The sequence below is a fragment of the Lissotriton vulgaris genome, chromosome 3_1 (assembly GCF_964263255.1).
Source record: "Lissotriton vulgaris chromosome 3_1, aLisVul1.2, whole genome shotgun sequence".
Classification (NCBI taxonomy): Eukaryota; Metazoa; Chordata; class Amphibia; order Caudata; family Salamandridae; genus Lissotriton; species Lissotriton vulgaris.
This window is the reverse complement of record NC_141689.1, coordinates 441,996,017-442,009,562: the sequence shown is the minus strand read 5'-3', so window position 1 is coordinate 442,009,562 and position 13,546 is coordinate 441,996,017.

Here is a 13,546-nt window from a genome sequence, read left to right as displayed (position 1 = left end):
TCCCTCAACCAATAAACCCATTTCTTCCATATATGTATTGCGTACCTCATTGTTTTCAGCCCCTATGCACTGATAGTGGTGTACATGAAGGCGTGTCTTGGTTGCCAGGATGTGAAGAGCAGGAAGTCTGAGCTTCCAGCAGCCTTCTTCCAGCAAACCAAATCTTGAGCCCTTCCCATCCAAAGGCTAGGGTGCGGTTATAACCACAGGGCGATGAGAACAGAAGCACTCCTGGTGGGACCAAGGTTCAGACATTGCAGAAAATTTTAAGGACGGACTGCACTCCCTGGACAAGATGGCAGCTGATGCTGGGACTGTGGATAGGCCTTATGGCAGTTGGTTGTAGCTGTGTATGGGTGGATTGTGGAAAGCCTAAATGCATCCTAGGCCTTGTCTGTAGACTCTGAGGGAGAACGCACGATCTGTGGTGGTGAGGGTACCGACCTGGTGGAGATTAGAGGTTCCATGCATGGGGTCGAGACGATCCACCCCATTCTCTTTTATAGGCTTGGAACAGAAGTGGTAAGTGGATGCACCCTACAAGATAGCAGGGCCTTCTCACGAGCTGGAAAGGATGTGCTCTTCCCGCTATGAGGGAGTGCAAATACATCAAAAATGCCCCACTCCTCTGGGCCTGTTGCAGCCTGCATGGGGACTAAGACAAAACTCCATCCAAAGGACTGCAGATGAGGCGCAGAAGGAGTGGATGTGGCCTCACCATGCCGGGCAGATTGGAATCATAATGGAGATGGGTGGCACCCAAGGACATCTTAAGGATTTTAGGGGCCCTAGGCTAAACACATTTGGGGGGCTCCTGTTCAGAACAGCTTTGAACTCATGATCCAGTTTCAGCTGTTTCATGCCCTCTTTGGCCAGGTGACTCACAGTGCACAGGCGCACTGCTCCAAATTCTAAATGTGTTTACATCTAATATTTAGGGATAGTAAGGTGTTCCCCAGTACTTTGGAAATGTGAGTGGCCTTGCACCTGGGATCATGGAGAGAGGACAGTGTGCAGAAACCCACCAATTATATTAGAATACTTTATGTTGTACAGGAGGCAGCACATATGTTGAGCCTGCAGACATGCTAGAGTCTCCTGGTGATGCCGTGTTATGAAACACTATGGGCCCGATGTAGGTAAAACGCATTTTCCGATTTTAAAATACCGACTTGTACCGAATCAGTATTTTGAAATCGGAAAATGAAATGTAGATAAAAAAAATCGGAAAAATACCGAATCGGTAGTAATCGGTATTGTGAATCGATACGTACCGAATCGGCATTTACCGATTCGGTATTTGCCGAATCGGTAGTAGCCGATTCGGTAAATTCCGAATCGGTAATCACAATACACCCCTGGCCCATAGGAACGCATTGTAAATACCGAATTGGTATTTACCGAATCGGTAGTAGCCGATTCGGTAAAATCCGAATCGGTAAATACCGATTCGGTAAATGCCGATTCGGCGAGCAAGTAAAACTGAAACCAAAGACATCAGCCAATGAGGTGGAACCACCCTCCCCCACCCTAGCAGGGAGTGGCTACCCAGGCAGGTGCAACTCATTAGAACTCTCTGGAGAGGCAGCCTGAGCTGAGCATTCACAGTGAGCAGCAGTGGTAGCAGTATCCAGATCTCTGTGAAACATGGCAAGCAACTCTGAGAGCCAGAAGGCAGAGCGCAAGAGGAAGGCCAAATTCAGCACCATGGAGCTGCAAGTGTTGGTGGAGGAAGTGGTGAGGGTACACAGGCAGCTGTTTGGGAGGCTGTCCCTCACTGTACCAGAGAGCACTAATAGGAATCTGTGGAGTGAAATAGGGGAAAGAGTGAACGCTGTTGGTGTCACCCCCAGGAGCCTGGACGACCTCAAGAAGAGGTTTTACGACATACGCAGCCTCACAAAGAGGAAACTGGCTGAGCTGCACAAGCAGGCAGGATTAACTGGTGGAGGCAGGAACCCGGCGCCACCCCTCAGTGCCCTGGAGGAACTTGTGGCGACTACCATTGAGAGCGAGAGTGTGGTGGGAGTTGGAAACCTGGATAGCTCATCCAGAGCTACAGCTAAAGGTAAGAAGCATGCGCATCTCGACACACCCTACCAGACACCTCCCCTTTAGACCCAATGCACAGCCAAACCCCAGCCCAGTACTGCTACCAACAGACATGAGAAATGCATCATGGTAAATGTAGACAGCAGAAGTAGCCAAAAATGCCAGTGCAGAAGCATAATGAAAAGAACTGTAAAACTGAATCAAAGTATTTGAAATGATATGTGCAATGCTTTAATTGTAGTGACTGTAATACATCAGCACTCAGTTCACAAATGCTTCTTTATACCTAGGGGCACCATCAGGCGGGGGAGCAGGAGCTACTCAAGCACCAGCACCATCTGCCAGTGCGGTGGCAGGGCCAAGCACCAGTCTACCAGCACAGGAGGAGGAGGAGGAGAACAGCAGTGCCCTGGGAAATGAGGAAGACACTGGACATACCCTCACATTTCCACACTCGCCCCGACTGTCTCTAACGCCCCCATTGCAGTTCTCCCCGGAGAACTCACCACCACAGAGCCACCCTGCACCTGCCACATCTCCTGCCAGGAGGATAATTGTTGCTCCATTAAACCCCATGGAGGGAGCAGCGGGTCAGGCTCCAGCAAACAACCCAGTTACACCTGTGGCACCCCAGCCCACACAGCAGGGCAGCAGCAATCCCCGGAGGCCACGAACATCCAGCAGTGCACTTCCAGCACGGGAGGGCAGCGTGTTTCAAGGGCTGGAGGGCAGTATGGTCAAGATCCAGAGGATGCAGGCAAAATCAATCTTGGCCTGCCAGCGCCAGTTGCGGGTGCATAACCTGCAGATAGGGGAGATGGCACAGGGGTTCAAGACATTTGTTGAAAGCAACAAGGACATTGCAACAGGTCTTGGGCGAATGACCACTGCCATCACCCAGCTCTGTACAAAAATGGATGAACACGAGCTCTCTCGCAGCAGGGATGCCCGCGTGCAGAATAGGGCTATCAACCGCCTTGCTGCTGCTACCGCCCAGCTATGCCAACGTGGGGCAAACATGGAGGCCAGCCTCACCCAGAACACGGCAGAGGTGACTAGGGGCATGGCCCGCATTACCACCGCCATGGAGGCACTTATCATATCGAACACAGTTGTTAATCCAGCCCTGGACCTGGGCGAGGCTGGGGACGGCAGCAGCCGCAGCAGCCCGATCAGCGCAGTGTCTGAGCCGCGCCGCAGCAGCAGGCGCTCAGCTGAGGCTGCTGGACATACAGAAGGGGGTGAGGCACATCCTAGTGGGGCTGCTAAGCGCAGCAGGAAATAAGACTGCCAGGGCGGGTGAGGCAACCCGGAAAATTGACATTTACCCACATATTGTTTACCTTTTCTTTTGTTGCACATCAGTGCAGTAACTTTGTTGCAACATTATTAAATATTTATTTTTCTAACACCCATTGACCTGTCTGTGCATCTGTACTCACTCAGAAATAGTTTTCTGTAATCTCCTCACATCTGTATCTGCCATCACTTGGCGTAGACACCCCAGCAGGTTGTGTTTGTGGCACAGCAACGTCGTCATCATGGTCCTCATAGTCTGACAACTCCACCTCAGTGCCCTTCTTCACCGCAAGGTTGTGCAACATTGCACAGACAGCTATGATCTAGCAGCAGTTGATGGGGGTATACTGCCTTGCACCTCCACTCTTGTGCAAGCATCTGAATCTGCTTTTCCAGATGCCAAAGGTCCGTTCAACTACATTCCTTGTGCTTTTGTGGGCCCGGGTATACCTCCTTTGGCTGGGTGTAGAGGGGTTGAGGTAGGGGGTGAGTATGAATGAGCGGAGGGCATATGCACTGTCGCCTAGAAGGAAAAGGGGTAACATTACTCACATGCATACATGCATTTTACTTAGCTACTTTGTGTTAAGGGGGTCTGATGATGTGTCTCACCTAGGAGGTATCCTTCACCCAATTCGCCAGCCGTCAGCCGTGCATAGATGCCGCTCTGTTGAAAAATGTAGGAGTCGTGGGTACTCCCTGGGAATTTTGCTACCAGGTCTGTGATGGTGCACTTCGCATTGCAGATCACCTGAACATTGATGGTGTGCGTAGACTTCCTATTGCGGTATATGTATTCTGTGTCAGCAGGGGGGCAAATCGGAATGTGCGTGCCATCTATACAGCCGATGATTTGGGGAAATTGTGCCATCTGGTAAAAGTCTGCTTTTGTTTGTACCAGTTCCGCGTGGGTTGCAGGGAAAGATATGTATTGGTCCATCCTCTGTATCATGGCGTCAAGGAATTTGTGGAAAAACCTTGACAGGCTGCTCTGGGTCACCCCTCCTACCGCAGTTACTCCACTTTGATAGCTGCCAGACGCAAGCAGGTGTAGGCTGCATAGCACCTGCACGTGCGCTGGGATGGCGTGCGCCCTTTGGGGTGGGGTGGTCCAACAGTGGTTTGAGGTCCCTGATGAGCTCCAGAATGGTGTCTGAGTCCAGCCTGTACCTCTGTAGGATATCTGCCTCTGTGAGCATGAACAGGGTGATCCTCTGTTTGTAGACCTGTTCCTCTCTTTGCCATTCCCTCTCTCCTTCCTGCTGTAGCCGTAGCCGCCTTGCAATGACATAAAATGCCGTCATCCTGCAAGTTGCAATGCATTTTGGGTCTATTTTTATAGGTTGAAGTTGGTTACCACCTGATTGTAATCCATGGTAAATACCGAATTTGAAATACCGAATTTGAGGCAAAATCGGTATTTCTATGCTTCCCTACATCTCAATCAGAGTTTTGCCCTGTCCGAATCGGTGATTTACCGAATCGGTAACTCTACCGATTCGGTAGTTTATCCGATTTGGAATAATCGGTATTTTTATCGAATCGGTATGTTACCGATTCGTTCTTTTACCGATTCGGGGTATTTCCGATTCTGATTATTTCCGATTCAGTAACTATTCCGATTCGTTATATATACCGATTTGGACGATTTTCATCGCCCTACATCTCGATGGCTGGATACCGATCAGTAAGGGCCGAAAATCGGTATTTTCGGCCGTTACCAATCGGTAACGGCCTACCTACATCGGGTCCCTAATACCTTGAAACACCTGTGCTGTCAACTCACTACCTGAGAGGTACTGTAGGTCACAGAAGAAGTGGAAGCTTACAAAATGGGTGTGAGCATGGTGCTGATGGGTTACAGTCCTCCAGATTTGGCATGGTGGGGGCAGGGATGTGATGGGGTCCCTGAGCAAATGGACTTCATGTTATGTTATGTTATGTTATGTTATGTTATGTTATGTTAGGCACCATTTATAATGCACACAGCTACTCGGAAGAGTCCCGGCGCGGATGCCAGATGGAGAAGAAGAAGTGGAAGGATGGCCTAATGAATGATTACTTAAATAGCAGAGTTTTTACCTGCCTTTTAAACAGCCTAAGGCTCTCAGTATTATGAAGTCCAAAAGGCAAGGCATTCCAAGCCATGACCGCTTTAACCCCTTCGATGCTCATAACGACCTGAGCTCGTCATGAGGCACGGTGCTCGTGTGCTTATGACGAGCTCAGCTCGTCATGACCACACCCATTTACATTAGGGCCCAGCACCGGGGGTAAATCTGCACCGCACGCAAGGTGTTAACCGACAGGGAGCTGCCGCCTAATCTAATCACACGGTACAAAAGGGGGTGGTGATGGACGGAGCATCTGAATCACTCAAACACTCACACCCAGTCAAAAGATCTGGGTTTAATCCATCACCGTTCTTTAGCCCACTCTGCCACTCCAGTTCAGACATTGCTATATGCAAATCAGTCTGACCCTGTGCCTCATGGGAACAGTCCAGCCCGAACTGCCAAGCCTTGTCTTCCCTGGACCGGAAACAAGCTTCCGAGGAACAGTTTCTGGCATTCTAGCCGTCTTCAGCCCGGCTTGCTTGAATCCAGTGGCAAAGTGAGCAAGGGACTCACGTCTGAGCATACCCTGCCACACTTATGGCGGCCAAAAGCGGTACAAAAGGGGGTGGTGATGGACGGAGCATCTGAATCAATCAAACACTCACACCCAGTCAAAAGATCTGGGTTTAATCCATCACCGTTCTTTAGCCCACTCTGCCACCCCAGTTCAGACATTGCTATATGCAAATCAGTCTGACCCTGTGCCTCATGGGAACAGTCCAGCCCGAACTGCCAAGCCTTGTCTTCCCTGGACCGGAAACAAGCTTCCGAGGAACAGTTTCTGGCATTCTAGCCGTCTTCAGCCCGGCTTGCTTGAATCCAGTGGCAAAGTGAGCAAGGGAATCACGTCTGAGCATACCCTGCCACACTTATGGCGGCCAAAAGCGGTACAAAAGGGGGTGGTGATGGACGGAGCATCTGAATCAATCAAACACTCACACCCAGTCAAAAGATCTGGGTTTAATCCATCACCGTTCTTTAGCCCACTCTGCCACCCCATTTCAGACATTGCTATATGCAAATCAGTCTGACCCTGTGCCTCATGGGAACAGTCCAGCCCGAACTGCCAAGCCTTGTCTTCCCTGGACCGGAAACAAGCTTCCGAGGAACAGTTTCTGGCATTCTAGCCGTCTTCAGCCCGGCTTGCTTGAATCCAGTGGCAAAGTGAGCAAGGGACTCACGTCTGAGCATACCCTGCCACACTTATGGCGGCCAAAAGCGGTACAAAAGGGGGTGGTGATGGACGGAGCATCTGAATCAATCAAACACTCACACCCAGTCAAAAGATCTGGGTTTAATCCATCACCGTTCTTTAGCCCACTCTGCCACCCCAGTTCAGACATTGCTATATGCAAATCAGTCTGACCCTGTGCCTCATGGGAACAGTCCAGCCCGAACTGCCAAGCCTTGTCTTCCCTGGACCGGAAACAAGCTTCCGAGGAACGGTTTCTGGCATTCTAGCCGTCTTCAGCCCGGCTTGCTTGAATCCAGTGGCAAAGTGAGCAAGGGACTCACGTCTGAGCATACCCTGTCACACTTATGGCGGCCAAAAGCGGTACAAAAGGGGGTGGTGACGGACGGACCACCCCCCTTTTGTACCGCCTAATTTAATCAGGCGGTACCTGGGAACAACAGCAAGGCATTGGACTGTAGATCGCAGCTGTCAAGGTGGTACGTAGAATGAAAAACATCTCCTAAGATAGTGAGGCCCTGTCTTATAGAGGGCGCCATGTACAAATGTGTGGGAGCCTTTAAAAAAACCTGCTGCTAAACCGGGAGCCAATGTAGATCACAAAGGTTCTGACTAGCGCTAGATCTTCCAGGCAAACCCAGCAACGCTCTCGCCGTCACGTTCTGCACAATCTGCAGCTTTTTTAGCTGGTACGCCGGGAGAACAATGTGTTGCAAAAATAATTAATCCATCTCCAGGAAGAAGAAAAGACAGAATCCGTCGGAAAGGTAAAGCAGAGCTATATTTCACAAGTGATCTCCAGAAGCGTACATTTCAGAATACCGCTAAACTGTCAGTCCTCATACTTAATACACCCCGTTCCCATTCAAACCACAACACACACACGAGACACAGGATCTACATTCATACAGCACGCGAACCACAACACGCGACACTCACACATTTAAATCACAAGAAAGCATGCATATTGTTTGTAGATGACGCGCATGCATTCCAAACAATAACATCATACCACACAATGACACAATGTACGAGGAATTGGCGTAATCTAGCCTTAACAAAATAAGTGCCCGAATCACCATCTCCTTGGCCTTTTGAGGCAGAAGAGGCAGGAACTTCTTTAAACATTTCAGTGTGCCAAAGCACACATCTGTCAACTTGTTAATTTGGGGGGAAAATTTCAAATCTCATGGTGGCAGTGATTTCTTCTGGGGTGTTGAGGGCCATGGGAACCTTCAGAACGTCTCAAGTTTATAAATGTTAATGAAATCCAAATAAATCTTGCAAAATATTTGGGCCAGTTTTATCTTAAACCGAAGATAATTACAAACGGTAGTAATTCTGAATTAAAAGGAATAACGAGTCCTCAACTATAAAAAAAATATATATATAAACAAGTGCATGACAGCCAAAATGCTGCATTATTGAAGAAAGTTGTTGGCTGGAAGAAAAATAATACATATATCTGTACTATACAGTACCTATCCCCAAGATAACCCCGGGGCCTCATTAATGAGAAATGGCGCATCTCTGCGTGAAAGCAGCGATAGGTCACTTCTCAGTGCGCACTCCTTGCGACATTCCTGATGCGTCATATTTAATGTATGACGCATCATGTCGCAAGGAGTTACAGTTACGGCAGTATTTCTGACGTATCTGTAAGCGCAAAAGTGACGCATTGCTGGAGTGTGTCACAAAAGTGACGCAACTCCAGCAATGCATCCTTTCACATGGGGCAAGCCCCATGTGAAAGGGCCTGCGTCAGTCTTATGACTGCTGTGAGGCAGGCGCAAAATTTTGACACAATTGCGTCCTAAAAGTGACGCAGTGAAATCTCATAGATTTCACTGCGTCACTTCTACGACCCTTCCTTGCATCAATACGCCCCCTTGCATACATTATACCTGGCGCAGGTATAATGTGGCGCAGGGGTTTACAAAGTGACGCATCTACCTAGATGCTTCACTTTGTAAATATGGCGCAACAACGCACATTTTTTACCCCACTGGTGCGTCACAAAAAGTGACGCACCGGCGGCGTAAAAGTGATGCACCGCCTCATAAATGAGGCCCCCAGTCTTTAAGGAATGTTGCCTCATTCCATCATTTTATTCCTTTTTTTTGCCAAAAAGGCAAGCTGATGACTTGAAGCAGTTAAGGCAATTGTAAACTCCCCATGATACCCTGGGCCCTAATGAATCGAAAAACTCACGGATGGCCAGGCGTAAGGCTCGGTTGGAAACTTCATCTCTAACCACCAACGCCGGGAAGTACCACTTTCGGCTTGCGGTGTCGGGCGGCGACCAACGAAGAGTGAGCACCAAGAGGCTATGATCCGACACCGAGATCGGGAGAATGGCGGCATCTAGAATGTTCCCTCTGAGGGATTGACTAAGGAAGATGTGGTCCAAGCGAGAGTATGAGTGGTGTACATGTGAAAAGAATGTGTAGTCTTTCACGGCAGGGTGAAAAAATCGCCATCCATCCACGAAACCCAACTCCCCCACCCCTTGTTGCGTGGAATCAGAAAAGACCCCTGTGTCCGCTCTGCGACCCCCCGAGCTGTCCAAATCCCTGTCCCACACGAAATTGAAATCGCCCAGCATAAACAAGAGCCCCTCTGCAAATTCCCCCACCTTCACCAGCAGTTCCTGTAGATACTTGTTCTGACCAGCATTGGGCAGATACACCACCACAAACGTACACAACCTACCCTGAATGTGCCCCTTAACCATCAGCCAGCGACCCTCCCTGTCGTTGCGGACTTCCACTGGTTGAAAATGCAACGTAGCCCTGAACATAATTGCCACCCCCCGGTGCTTCGTGACAGCAGAGGACCTGTAGATAATGGGGTATGCCTTATGGCGGAGCCTCAACTCATCCTTCCGTGCCAAGTGCGTCTCTTGCAAGCCAACTACATCAAGGTGATGGTCCATCACATACTTCAGAACCCGCTGCCGCTTCTGAGGCAAATTCATGCCCTTAACATTCCACGATCCTATGCTAAGCGGCATAGCAGATACAAACCCCAGAACCCGCTCCCAGCATGCCAAGCGTCATCCACCCCGCATCCAGCCCCTCACCCAAGTAGTAGACAACTAGTTGCTTCCAGAACATCCGTGGCACGACATCACCAGCAATAAAGTGCGCAGTCATCAGCAGGCACACAACAAACATCCCCTTTGGCCCTCCGTCACGGGTCCCCCCCCACTGTCCCCAACAACCCCCATCCCAACCCCACCCCAAAAGATATGCAAACCAAACAAAGTGCAAAGTCCAAAACAAAAGTGCAAAAACAATACTCATCGAGACCAGTAGGCCGAAGTCTGTAGGAAGCCTCCCACTCAAGAAGCAGGCCGGGGGAACAAAGACACTATTCCCCATGGCCATAGTCGAGGGTGTCTCCTCCAAGAGTACTTTCAGCTTCCTCAACCAGATGGCCCGGGCCCTCCCGGCGCCGATCCGCCATTTCCCGGGGATCATGCCGCCCCAGAGCTATGCTGTGTGTCGGTCACCGTGACTGACGCCACCGAGGCGACTGCCGCATCCCGTTCCTGCAGGCTGGTAGAGAGATCCGGCCGTTGCCTGATGGGTGACCCCCCACCCGTTGCCATGAAGACGAACGTCGTCACCTTCGGGACGGGGAAGCCGTCGCGGCCTGCGAAGGCGATACATCCTCCAGGCCCAAAAGTTCTTTCGCTGCCTGAAGCGTGCGGACTTGAGCGAGGCGATTCTGCCACCTGAAAATGATCCTGAAAGGGTGCCCCCAGGAGTAGGCGATGCCCCTCTCTTTCAGAAAAGCCGTCACCGGTCGAAACTCCCGCCGCTTCTGCAGGGTAGACGCCGCCATGTCTTGGTATAGCTGAGGCCGATGCTCCCGGAACCGCAGCGACTCGATGGCTCTGGCCTTGCGTAGTATCCGTTCCTTCAGCTGGAAATCGTGTACGCACACTAGGATGTCGGGGGGGGGGCCCCCCCGCGCCGTGGCAGGCCTAACCTGTTTACTCTGTCCATCCGAATCTCCTTCGTATCTTCCTCGTCCAGCACCTGGAGGAACAGCTCCTGAACATACCCCCGCAGGTCCCCAGCCTCACCGTCCAACGGCACCGCCCGTATTCTGATGTTATTTCTACGGGAGCGGTTTTCTAAGTCCTCCGTGTGCAATTGTAGGTCCAGATTTTGCTCGGTGAGGCGAATAATGTCTTGCTGCAGTAGGTGAACGTCGGTAGCTACGCTCAAGTCTCGGTCTTCCAGGGTCGCCACCCTCTCTCCTATGCCGTCCACATCTCTCCGAACCTCCCTTAGATCGGAGGCTAGCTGCGCCCTGAGTTAGGTGATGTCCTCCTTGATGGAGGCAAACAGCTCGGTCATAAAGGCTTTCGTCGCCGGGGCCTCATCGTCCGATTGTTTCGAGGACCCACTCGCTCCAGGGGAAGCCGGTTGCTGAGAAGATTTCGGGGCATTGTCTTTCCCTTGGCCCCGTTTGCGTGGCACATTAGACATGGTGGCTCACAGTGCTCCGGCCCGGCGCCACGTGGCTCCGGATAGTGGCGGGCCCCTCAGGCAGTCCAAACGCACAGCAAGGCGGGCTCTGTAGCTTCCAACTGTGCCCAGCCCCACGCACACAGCAACTCAATCCGTGGGCCCCACCGGAGCCCAGGCAAGGCAAAGCTCAAGTGCCGGCGCCTGCTGTCCACCGCCCTCCGGGCCCTCGTGCGACGCAAGATGCGCCCGTAACCGCTGGCCAGTTCCGCGGTCTCACTCCACAGTAGACTCGGCGGCCCACAGTGCTCAGGTTCCGTGCCTCGTGGCCAAGTTCAACGGCGGACCTCGCCGCTCAGTTCAAGCGCTCGCCTTCACTTGCTCCGCAGACGCCGGCTGTGTCCAGCCTCACACGTGCGGTGGCGGGTGATGCCGACCGCGGGTGCTTCCGACCTCCGTGCGCCTCAGTCGGTGCTGGAAACCGGTGCAGCAATACCCCAAGGGCAAGGGGGGTCGAGCTGGGTCCGTCGCCAGGTCCACCTGTCTCCGGAATGCAGATACTCTCCGCCTTCCGTCTGCTCCGACTTCCTCAGGGCAGCTCCAGGGCCCCGCCCATCAACCTCGCCGGGCCTCGATGTCAGGAGAGCCCGGGGTCTCACAGGCCGTGGGGCGCGTTCGATCTCAGGAGCGAACTCGGGATCACACCGCCTCGGCGACCACACCAAGGCCAACCGCTCCGTCAGGCGGACTTCCCCGCCGCTTTTGGGGCGAGTGGGGTCCCACAGATTCGTGCTATTAGATGCTTTGTAGGATCAGCGCCGGAGCGGCACGAAAAGGCGTCCTACTCCGCCGCCATCTTGGCCACGCCCTGGTATTTCAATTTTAAACTCAGACCTTATGTGATGTTCGCAAGCTTACAAAATACCATATGATTGGGTTCTAGCAATAACAATTCCAACAGCTTTTGAAGGAAGCCCTTAATCTCAGGATCAATAAAGAGGAGTAGGCCTTGTGGAAATCGTCACGAGGCTTACACCACGTTTTTTCTTAACATTTAGAGTTTGCAGACATTCGTTGGTCTTTGGCCCTGTCACGTCTGATATCATGTGATATTCTTTCTGCATTCTAGCTTCTTGTGGTGAAAGGTGAAGGGAGCGTTGCATCTCTTTTAGGATGAGCAGCGCATGCATATATAAAATATATGTTCTTTTGTCCTAGGTTCGATTTTTTTTTTTTTTTTTTTGCATTTATAATTTTTGTTGTCGAACATGAAACGTATTTACTTCCCATGTCCCATTTATACTAATCAACTAACCAAGTAAGTGGAACTCCCAGAACCATCTACTCCCAAACATGTGGGCCGCTTTTCCGTGGTGGAAAGATCTGTGAAAATGCTGTCCTTGTGACACTGGTTTCCGGATTATTGCTACCTAAAAAGTTAAACTCCTTTAACCTGATAATTTCTACAGTGATTCTAAAACCCTGACTGTCATTTTTCTTGTCAGTCTAGCAGGACTGATGCTTTAAAAACGGCTGCAGTTCCTTTACATCATGAAGAGGTTCACATGCAGACTGCTCTAAGACTGTAAACATCATGGATTTCGATTCCACAAAATGCCAGGGGTAGCGGAAATGACATCATCCTAATGTTCAGTTGCTGATGACATTACAGGAAGTGGCATCGCATGATGTTTTGACCCAGATGATGTTAGAGAAAGTGTTGTCACGTGATCTTTTACGTAATAGCATTAACGCAGTGACACAGCTGATCGGAAAAAAGCAATAATAAATTAAAGAGTAAACATTAAATGCAAGATCAAAAAATACAGCAGGTTTCTAAATATTTACAAATCTATTTGTGTACCACGTGTGCATACTAATTGTGATAGTGTCGTGATATGCTATGTGTGCAGCCATTATATGCCAGGAAAGCTGCCTTGATACTTCAGGTTTGCAGCAGGCATCTAACTAGATACAGCCAGCATAGATACACCCTCATGTGCCCATGCTCAGGCCCACATGCCAAGACACAGCGCAAAAAAGCCTAGGCCCAGCCAAAGGACCGGCACATCACCCAGTGCCCGCACACAGGCATAACCTTAAAAGGCACATGGGACCTTCAACTGCAGAGAAAGTGAAAGGAACTCTCAGCTGCTATTGGCATCCCTGAAATGAAATGGGGCTTTTGTGATAAGCCTACAGAGAAGCCAGTGGCACTGGAAATAAGCATCTGTGAGGTGTTGTAGCAATCCCATGTATCTTTGATGAAGAGCTGATGGAGAATTAACAATGATGAGGTCTCTTAGTCTTGAATCATTTATTGTGCATTTAATATAAACCTGTATCATGGTGGACAACTTCCTGCAGCAAATTGCTAAAAATTCTTTCAAATGGAGAGCTGTGTT